The following is an 11,367-nucleotide window of genomic DNA, read 5'->3' on the forward strand; positions in this document are numbered from 1 at the left end:
ACTAATGTGTTGGCCTTGTCATGCTGCAGGGGTTGGGACCACCATCATAGTGTCCGCCGGCCCAACTCCGTCCTTGGAGTTCTTTGCCGGCAAAACTTCCCGGGGTTTGTCACGTTGCCTGGTGAGGGTCGGCTTCCAGAGCTTGGGTTGAGCTGGGAGCACTACGTGGCTGCCCCGGCCCCGCCGGATGTCATTATCGACGGTGTCGTGTGCGACACGAGGGCAGACATGGTGATCAGGACGTTCTGGGTAATTTCTCCTTTACACATTTCAAAATCTTCAACTAGCTAGTTATTAATTGTACTAATCAATATTGTCTCATTTGATTGCAGACATTCTACAGGTGTGAGGAGGGATACGAGGAGGAGTGCGCAAATGTTATCCAGAACGTCTGCAAGCGCCTACTCCAGAACTTACGGCACGAGGCTCGGGTGCAGGCTGTTCGAGACTACTACGCCTTGCGTGGTATCAAGAAGACCAAGTCGGCGTGCCGCGATAAGTTCCTGAGTAAGGAGCAGTACATGAAGGTAATTCTTAAGGCCTTCTACTTAAGTTCCTTCATTTAGTAATTCTTAGCCGTAGCGCTCAAGTTTCTATTTGCTAACTTAGGCGCCTCCGAGATGGTGTGCGGATCGGATGGATTGTTGGGAGGTGTTGGTTGATGAGTGGTGCTCACAAGAATGGCTAGCCCTCCACAACCAGGCCAAGGACAAACGTGCCCAAATGGAAGGTGTGCCACACCATCAAGGCAGCTCCAACTTATATCAATTCGGGCGCAACTGGGTATGTGGTTTGCTTCATGATTCATGCAATTCATTCATCATGCTAGCTTGAGCCCTTTAGTTACTAATTTTCATTGTTTCTCTCTTTCAGGCACGCCACAATAAGGCGGATAAGGTGCCAGAGGTGTACGACCTGTATGCCATGGCCCACACTGGCTCTTACAAGAAAGTCAAGGCTTTCTCTCAGTCTGACCTCGATGATGCAAACAACTTCACCAACATCTCCTCCCACAACAAGCTCGTGAGATATAGAGATGAGGGGAAGGCGAGGAAAGGGGAGGACTTTAACCCGAGCCAGGGTCCCATTGATCCAGAGCTGGTGATGATATCTGGTGGCGGGAGGTCCCATGGCTCCATAGCCATTGGAGATGGACTTATCCGTTGTCCTAGCACTCTCCCGGAGATCAAGGCGCGCCAGTCGAGCTCCGCTCCTGAGATAAGGCCTCATGAACGGCCAGTGCAACTCGCCATCAAGGTTAGTGATACGTACTCAGCTATCTTTCTCCATTACATTGTGTGCGCTTCCATCAATGATTACAAATGGTCATGTGAGTGGTGTTGCAGGCTGCTATATAGAGTGAGAGAGATAGAACGGAGAAACTTCTGGCGGAGGCGGCGGAGAGGCAGCGGGAGTTGGAGGAGAGGACGACAAAGATGATGGAGGAGGAGAGGGCACGGAATGACATGCAGGCAAGGGCCATGTACGAGCTCCTTGTGGTAAGTTTCTTCTGCAGATTAGCCAAAACATTCATGTAGTGTTTGTCTCATTACTAACTAGTATGACTGAGTCGTCAAAACCAAATGTGCAGTCTGTGTGCGAGAAGACCGGTCAGACCGCTCCGCCGATGCCAGTGATTGCTCCTGGGACCACGGTGAGTTTAATTTGAATGGACATTACTTGCTAGTCTTAACATTTGAGTGTCATAATGCTAACGAGACATTGGAAATGATCTTTGGTGCAGCTTAACTCCAGAAACGCATCGCATGATCCTTCTCCAGCTACCGGCACTAGCCAGCCCGCTCTTACACCTCCCTGATCACGGTAAGTTTCTCTAGTGTTTTGCTTAACAAATGCATAAAGACCTAGACTTAGCTTTATTTCCTCCAATATGCTTACCATAATGACCTAGAGTTAGCTTCTTTTCCTCCAAAATGACTTAATAAGCTTACTGACCTCATAAACCATCCATTTTACCTAAGTTAGCTCTAAAACGATATGTACTTAGCTTACTTATGTCAAAAATTGCATAATTAGCTCATAAACGACCCATTTCACCTAGGTTAACTCATAAACGACCCATTTCACCTAGGTTAGCTCATAAACGACCCATTTCACCTAGGTTAGCTCATAAACGACCCATTTCACCTAGGTTAGCTCATAAACGACCCATTTCACCTAAGTTAGCTCAAAAAGATCCATTTCAACTAAATTAGCTCATAAATGATCCATTTCACCTAAGTTAGCTCAAAAACGATCCATTTCAACTAAATTAGCTCAAAAATGATCCATTTCAACAAAGTTAGCTCAAAAACGATCCATTTCAACTAAGTTAGCTCAAAAACGATCCATTTGACCTAAGTGAGCTAAAAAATGATCCATTTCACCTTAGTTACCTCAAAAACGATCCATTTCAACTAAGTTAGCTCAAAAACGATCCATTTCAACTAGGTTAGCTCCAAAATGACCCATTTCACCTTACTTAGCTCAAAAACGATGCCCTTCACCTTAGTTAGCTCATAAACGACCCATTTCAACTAAGTTAGCTCATAAATGATCCATTTCAACTAAGTTAGCTCATAAACAACCCATTTCAACTTAGTTAGCTCATATATGATCCATTTCACCTAAGTTAGCTCATAAATGACATATACTTCTTGTTCTAGTCTTCTTCTTGTTCTAGTCACCTATTTCTAACTTTCTTATTTACCATTTTGCAGATTTCATTCACTTGATGGAAGCTAGCTAGCTATGATGGAGTGCTTGCTTTTCCTTTGATGAAACTTTGCATTGTATCTAGCTTGCTATCTTCATGACACTTTGCATTGTAATATATATATGGATGGAACAATGTGTATGGATGGAACTTCCTTATGTATGAACAATGTGTATGGATGAAACTGATGTGATATGTGATATGAAACTTATGTGCTAGATATGTGTTGGATATGTGTTGGATATGAAACTTATATATGTGATATGTGCTGCAAATTGTGGGATTTAATAAAAAACAGAAAAAACAGACAATATGCAGCCTCTTTGCCGTCTGCGGCGGACGGCAAAGAAGCCACGTGGCAGCCAACTGTGCTTCCTGGGAGCTGACCCATTTGGTCAGTTTGCCTACAATGGCAGACGGCAAAGACTTTGCCGTCCGTGGCAGACGGCAAAGAACCTGCACTTCGCCATCAGTGGCAGACGGCAAAGAACCTGCCATCTAGTGACGTGTAGATGACATCATAAGGCGGACGGCAAAGACCAAAGGCTCTCTGCCGTCTGCGGCGGACGGCAAAGGTCTGCCGTTAGCCACTTAACGGACTGACATCGCAAATATTGCCGTCCGCCCTCTTTGCCGTCCGCCGCAGACGGCAAAGAGCCTTTGCCGTCCGCCGCCAGGAAGCAGACGGCAAAGCAGCTGTTTACCGTAGCCTTCTTTGCCGGAGCCTTTTGCCGTCCGCGGCTGACGGCAATGGTCTTTGTCGTCCGCCTTTTGAGCCTTTTCCGTCCGCCATGGCAGACGGCAAAGTAGCTGTTTCCTGTAGTGTCGGTCTCATATTCGGCTTGGAGGGCGGCCTCGCTGTCCTGCACCGCCTTCAGGGCCGCCTTGTGGCTCTCCTCCTGGTCGGCCAGCTTCTTGACCAGGCGGTCACGCTCCTGAGCCAAGGCGTCGAACTCGGCTTCCTTAGCGCGAAGGGCGGCCTGAGTCCCACCCAGCTGCTCCCTCAGTTTGGCATTGGCCGCTGCAGATATGGCAGAGAAGAAAAAAGCAATAAGAAAGAAGTCGGCAAGAAAGATCCGACCCGACAACTCAGCAGTCGGCCCGAATCTCGGAGACTACACCCAGTGGGTGCGCTGACGCGCCCCCACGTGAGATAAAAGATGAAGCACTTACCCCGGCTCTCAGATAGATCAGCATTCTTCTGGGTCAGCTCCCGAGCCTGGGAGTTGAAGGCAGCCGCACGAAGGTTGTGGTAGTCCTGCAAGTCAGACAGAGAAGCGAATGAGAACAAGATAGCAAACAAAGCCTGCTAAGAAGTTCCAAGCCGCCTGCTCAGCAGCCGACTCGGAACTCGGGGAGTACACCCAGTGGGTGCGCTGACGCGCCCCCACGGAAGAAACCAAGATGAAAAAGCAAAAACGGGAAGACTTACCCGAATGGCCGCCCGCGTCGCGAGGAACTCGTCGTTGTATTGCCTCAGCACTGCGGCCTGGGACTGAAGCTGGTTCCGGACTTCTTGCGCCGCCACATTCACCACGGCCGTCCCACCACCTGGCGTCCACCCCGAGCTGGCACTGGCCGCCTCCACGTCCTGGGCCGACGAGCTGGAGCCCGCGGCCTTCTGCGGGTCCAGAGCCGAGGTTGTCTTCCCCGCGCGCTGGCGCGAGGGCGACTGGACCACCAGGTCCATCCTCACGGCCGGCTCGCCCCCAGCCGATTGCGCAGGCGGCACGTTAGGCCGTCTGCCTTGGGCCGCCCCAGTCGGCGAGGACGGTGCCGCCTCCCTCTTCGGGACGACGACGTCGTCCTCCCTCTCCAACCCTGGCAGGTCGCCGCCGGCTCCCTCCGGTGGGGGCTCCGGAATCTCGGGCGCCGCGACACGAAGGGGGGTGACGAGCAAGGCCCCCTCCGCTATCGCTGCGGCTGCAGCCCCCGCCTGGGCCTTGGCCGCGCGTCGGCACGCGCCTTCGCCGACTCCTCCTCCTCCTGTGCCGCCTTGGCGGCAGCCACCCTCAGCTCCTACGCCTCCCGCGCCTCCCGCGCATTTTGCTCCGTCGCCGCTTGAAGCTCGGCGCGGGGGTCCACACGGCGGGTGCTTCCGGATCCTCCCGGCGATCAAACCACAGAGGCGGCAGCAACCCGCTCAAGAGAAAGCGGAGCCCTGATATTTGAGACAAGACAAGGATTCAGAAATCAACAAGAAAAGAAGAAATAGTATGCAAGAGAATCTACACTTACGCCGACACCGTCTGTGGCTGCTTCACCACCTTGCGGAAGCGGGCCGCCTTCGCAGCCGCCTCATCCCACCTGGTCGCCGCCGCCCCGCCCTTGGGCTTCTTCGGCCGACTACCGAACAAGCCTGACGCGGCCCGGCGCTTCTGCCCGCCGCCCCGAGCAGGCGGCGCGGCGGAGGAACCCGCGCCATGGCCGGACGCCGGCTGGCGGCGTGGGACGATTTCCGCCTCGTCGTCATCCGGCCAGTCGTCGAAGCCGGCTCCAAGCCCGGAGCCGCCTGCTTCGCCGCCTCCCGCCTCGGTGTTGTCGTCCATGGCGGCCGCCCCCAAGTTGTGGTCCTCCAAGACATGCTCCGCCCGGTCGGGGAGAAATCGGCGATCTGCCCCCGACCAGGCCGCAGGTCGAAGGAGAGGGCTCTGCCAAGACATGCCGACTGGTCAGAGTCAGCCAAGAAGAGCTTGGCGACAAAACTTGTTGGAAATATGCCCTAGAGGCAATAATAAAATGGTTATTATTATATTTCCTTGTTCATGATAATTGTCTATTGTTCATGCTATAATTGTGTTATCCGGAAATCGTAATACATGTGTGAATACATAGACCACAACGTGTCCCTAGTAAGCCTCTAGTTGACTAGCTCGTTGATCAATAGATAGTCATGGTTTCCTGACTATGGACATTGGATGTCATTGATAACGGGATCACATCATTAGGAGAATGATGTGATGGACAAGACCCAATCCTAAGCATAGCACAAAGATCGTGTAGTTCGTTTGCTAGAGCTTTTCCAATTGTCAAGTATCATTTCCTTAGACCACGAGATTGTGCAACTCCCGGATACCGTAGGAGTGCTTTGGGTGTGCCAAACGTCACAACGTAACTGGGTGGCTATAAAGGTGCACTACGGGTATCTCCGAAAGTGTCTGTTGGGTTGGCACGAATCGAGACTGGGATTTGTCACTCCGTTTGACGGAGAGGTATCTCTGGGCCCACTCGGTAATGCATCATCATAATGAGCTCAATGTGACCAAGTGTTTGGTCACGGGATCATGCATTACGGTTCATAGATTGACAAAGGGAATTGTATACGGGATTGATTGAATCCTCGACATCGTGGTTCATCCGATGAGATCATCGTGGAACATGTGGGAGCCAACATGGGTATCCAGATCCCGCTGTTGGTTATTGACCGGAGAGTCGTCTCGGTCATGTCTGCATGTCTCCTGAACCCGTAGGGTCTACACACCAAAGGTTCGGTGACGCTAGGGTTGTAGAGATATTAGTATGCGGAAACCCGAAAGTTGTTCGGAGTCCCGGATGAGATCTCGGACGTCACGAGGAGTTCCGGAATGGTCCGGAGGTGAAGAATTATATATAGGAAGTCCAGTTTCGGCCACCGGGAAAGTTTCGGGGGTTATCGGTATTGTACCGGGACCACCGGAAGGGTCCCGGGGGTCCACCGGGTGGGGCCACCTATCCCGGAGGGCCCCATGGGCTGAAGTGGGGAGGGGAACCAGCCGCTGGTGGGCTGGTGCGCCCCCCTTGGGCCTCCCCTGCGCCTAGGGTTGGAAACCCTGGGGGTGGGGGGCGCCCCACTTGGCTTGGGGGGCAAGCCACCCCCTTGGCCGCCGCCCCCCTGGAGATTGCATCTCCCAGGGCCGACGCCCCCCCAGGGCCCCTATATATAGTGGGGGAGGGAGGGCAGCAGGACCACAGCCCCTGGCGCCTCCCTCTCCCTCCCGTGACACCTCTCCCTCTCGCTGAGCTTGGCGAAGCCCTGCCGAGATCCCCGCTACTTCCACCACCACGCTGTCGTGCTGCTGGATCTCCATCAACCTCTCCTTCCCCCTTGCTGGATCAAGAAGGAGGAGACGTCGCTGCTCTGTACATGTGTTGAACGCAGAGGTGCCGTCCGTTCGGTGCTCGGTCATCGGTGATTTGGATCACGACTTGCATGTCGATGAGTATGACAACCGGCAGGAGCCATAGGAGTTGTCTTTATTTTTTGTATGACCTGCGTGTCATTGAATAACGCCATATAAATTACTTTACTTTATTGCTAAACATGTTAGCCATAGAAGTAGAAGTAATCGTTGGCGTGACAACTTCATGAAGACACGATGATGGAGATCATGGTGTCATGCCAGTGACGAAGATGATCATGGCGCCCCGAAGATGGAGATCAAAGGAGCAAAATGATATTGGCCATATCATGTCACTATTTGATTGCATGTGATGTTTATCATGTTTTACATCTTATTTGCTTAGAACGACGGTAGCTTAAATAAGATGATCCCTCGCAATAATTTCAAGAAAGTGTTCCCCCTAACTGTGCACCGTTGCGAAGGTTCGTTGTTTCGAAGCACCACGTGATGATCGGGTGTGATAGATTCTAACGTTCGAATACAACGGGTGTAAGCCAGATTTACACACGCAATACACTTAGGTTGACTTGACGAGCCTAGCATGTACAGACATGGCCTCGGAACACGGAAGACCGAAAAGTCGAGCATGAGTCGTATAGAAGATACGATCAACATGAAGATGTTCACCGATGTTTACTAGTCCGTCTCACGTGATGATCGGACACGGCCTAGTTGACTCGGATCATGTTTCACTTAGATGACTAGAGGGATTTCTATCTGAGTGGGAGTTCATTGAATAATTTGATTAGATGAACTTAATTATCATGAACTTAGTCTAAAATCTTTACAATATGTCTTGTAGATCAAATGGCCCACGTTGCCCTCAACTTCAACTCGTTCCTAGAGAAAACCAAGCTAAAAGATGATGGCAGCAACTATACGGACTGGGTCCGGAACCTGAGGATCATCCTCATAGCTGCCAAGAAAGATTATGTCCTAGAAGCACCGCTAGGTGAAGCACCCATCCCAGAGAACCAAGACGTTATGAACGCTTGGCAGTCACGTGCTGATGATTACTCCCTCGTTCAGTGCGGCATGCTTTACAGCTTAGAACCGGGGCTCCAAAAGCGTTTTGAGCAACACGGAGCATATGAGATGTTCGAAGAGCTGAAAATGGTTTTCCAAGCTCATGCCCGGGTCGAGAGATATGAAGTCTCCGACAAGTTCTTCAGTTGTAAGATGGAGGAAAACAGTTATGTCAGTGAGCACATACTCAAAATGTCTGGGTTGCACAACCGCTTGACTCAGCTGGGAGTTAATCTCCCGGATGACGCGGTCATTGACAGAATCCTTCAGTCGCTTCCACCGAGCTACAAGAGCTTTGTGATGAACTTCAATATGCAGGGGATGGAAAAGACCATTCCTGAGGTATATTCAATGCTGAAATCAGCGGAGGTGGAGATCAAAAAGGAACATCAAGTGTTGATGGTGAATAAAACCACTAAGTTCAAGAAGGGCAAGGGTAAGAAGGACGGCAAGGGAGTTGCCGCGCCCGGTAAGCCAGTTGCCGGGAAGAAGCCAAAGAATGGACCCAAGCCTGAGACTGAGTGCTTTTATTGCAAGGGAAGTGGTCACTGGAAGCGGAACTGCCCCAAATACTTAGCGGGAAGAAGGCCGGCAACACCAAAGGTATATGTGATATACATGTAATTGATGTGTACCTTACCAGTACTCGTGGTAGCTCCTGGGTATTTGATACCGGTGCGGTTGCTCATATTTGTAACTCAAAATAGGAGCTGCGGAAAAAACGGAGATTGGCAAAGGACGAGGTGACGATGCGCGTCGGGAATGGTTCCAAGGTCGATGTGATCGCCGTCGGCACGCTACCTCTGCATTTACCTACGGGATTAGTTTTAAACCTCAATAATTGTTATTTAGTGCCAGCTTTGAGCATGAACATTGTATCAGGTTCTCGTTTAATGCGAGATGGCTACTCATTTAAATCCGAGAATAATGGTTGTTCTATTTATATGAGAGATATGTTTTATGGTCATGCCCCGCTGGTCAATGGATTATTCTTAATGAATCTCGAACGTGATGTTACACATATTCATAGTGTGAATACAAAAAGATGTAAAGTTGATAACGATAGTCCCACATACTTGTGGCACTGCCGCCTTGGTCACATTGGTGTCAAGCGCATGAAGAAGCTCCATGCAGATGGACTTTTGGAGTCTCTCGATTACGAATCATTTGACACGTGCGAACCATGCCTCATGGGTAAGATGACCAAGACTCTGTTCTCCGGAACAATGGAGCGAGCAACCAACTTATTGGAAATCATACATACCGATGTGTGCGGTCCAATGAGTGTTGAGGCTCGCGGTGGCTATCGTTATGTTCTCACTCTCACGGATGACTTGAGTAGATATGGGTATGTCTACCTAATGAAACACAAGTCTGAGACCTTTGAAAAGTTCAAGGAATTTCAGAGTGAGGTTGAGAATCAACGTGACAGGAAAATAAAGTTCTTACGATCAGATCGTGGAGGAAATGTGGAATAGTTTCACAACTCACGCCGCCTGGAACACCTCAGCGAAATGGTGTGTCCGAACATCGTAATCGCACTCTATTGGATATGGTGCGATCTATGATGTCTCTTACCGATCTACCGCTCTCATTTTGGGGCTATGCTTTAGAGACTGCCGCATTCACTTTAAATAGGGCTCCGTCGAAATCCGTTGAGACGACACCGTATGAATTATGGTTTGGGAAGAAACCTAAGCTGTCGTTTCTAAAAGTTTGGGGATGCGATGCTTATGTCAAGAAACTTCAAATTGAAAAGCTCGAACCCAAGTCGGAAAAATGCGTCTTCATAGGATACCCTAAGGAAACCATTGGGTATACCTTCTACCTCATATCCGAAGGCAAAATCTTTGTTGCCAAGAACGGGTCCTTTCTGGAGAAAGAGTTTCTCTCGAAAGAAGTGAGTGGGAGGAAAGTGGAACTTGATGAGGTGATAGTCACCCCTTCCGAACCGGAAAGTAGCGCAGCGCGGGAAGATGTTCCTGTGGTGCCTGCACCGACTGGGGAGGAAGTTAATGATGATGATCATGAAGCTTCAGATCAAGTTACTGCTGAACTTCGTAGGTCCACAAGGACACGGTCCGCACCAGAGTGGTACGGCAACCCTGTCATGGAAATCATGTTGTTAGACAACGGTGAACCTTCGAACTATGAAGAAGCGATGGCGGGCCCGGATTCCAACAAATGGCTTGAAGCCATGCAATCCGAGATAGGATCCATGTATGAAAACGAAGTATGGACTTTGACTGACTTGCCCGATGATCGGCGAGCCATAGAAAATAAATGGATCTTTAAGAAGAAGACAGACGCGGATGGTAACGTGACCATCTATAAGGCTCGACTTGTCGCTAAGGGTTATCGACAAGTTCAAGGGGTTGACTACGATGAGACTTTCTCACCCGTAGCAAAGCTGAAGTCCGTCTGAATCATGTTAGCAATTGCCGCATTCTATGATTATGAGATATGGCAAATGGACGTCAAAACGGCATTCCTTAATGGCTTTCTTAAGGAAGAATTGTATATGATGCAGCCAGAAGGTTTTGTCGATCCTAAGAATGCTAACAAGGTATGCAAGCTCCAGCGCTCCATCTATGGGCTGGTGCAAGCATCTCGGTGTTGGAACATTCGATTTGATGAGATGATCAAAGCGTTTGGGTTTACACAGACTTATGGAGAAGCCTGTGTTTACAAGAAAGTGAGTGGGAGCTCTGTAGCATTTCTCTTATTATATGTGGATGACATACTATTGATGGGAAATGATATAGAATTCTTGGAAAGTATAAAGGCCTATTGGAATAAGTGTTTTTCAATGAAGGACCTTGGAGAAGCTGCTTATATATTAGGCATCAAGATCTATAGAGATAGATCAAGACGCCTCATTGGTCTTTCACAAAGTACGTACCTTGACAAGATATTGAAGAAGTTCAATATGGATCAGTCCAAGAAGGGGTTCTTGCCTGTATTGCAAGGTGTGCAATTGAGCACGGCTCAATGCCCGACCACGGCAGAAGATAGAGAAAAGATGAGTGTCATCCCCTATGCCTCGGCCATAGGGTCTATTATGTATGCCATGCTGTGTACCAGACCTGATGTAAACCTTGCCGTAAGTTTGGTAGGAAGGTACCAAAGTAATCCCGGCATGGAACACTGGACAGCGGTCAAGAATATCCTGAAGTACCTGAAAAGGACTAATAATATGTTTCTCGTATATGGAGGTGACGAAGAGCTCGTCGTAAAGGGTTACGTCGACGCTAGCTTCGACACAGATCTGGATGACTCTAAGTCACAAACCGGATACGTGTATATTTTGAATGGAGGGGCAGTAAGCTGGTGCAGTTGCAAGCAAAGCGTCGTGGCGGGATCTACATGTGAAGCGGAGTACATGGCGGCCTTAGAGGCAGCAGAAGAAGCAATCTGGCTGAAGGAGTTCATTACTGACCTAGGGGTGATTCCCAATGTGTCGGG

This window comes from Triticum aestivum, chromosome 7D, assembly GCF_018294505.1.
Source record: "Triticum aestivum cultivar Chinese Spring chromosome 7D, IWGSC CS RefSeq v2.1, whole genome shotgun sequence".
Classification (NCBI taxonomy): domain Eukaryota; kingdom Viridiplantae; phylum Streptophyta; class Magnoliopsida; order Poales; family Poaceae; genus Triticum; species Triticum aestivum.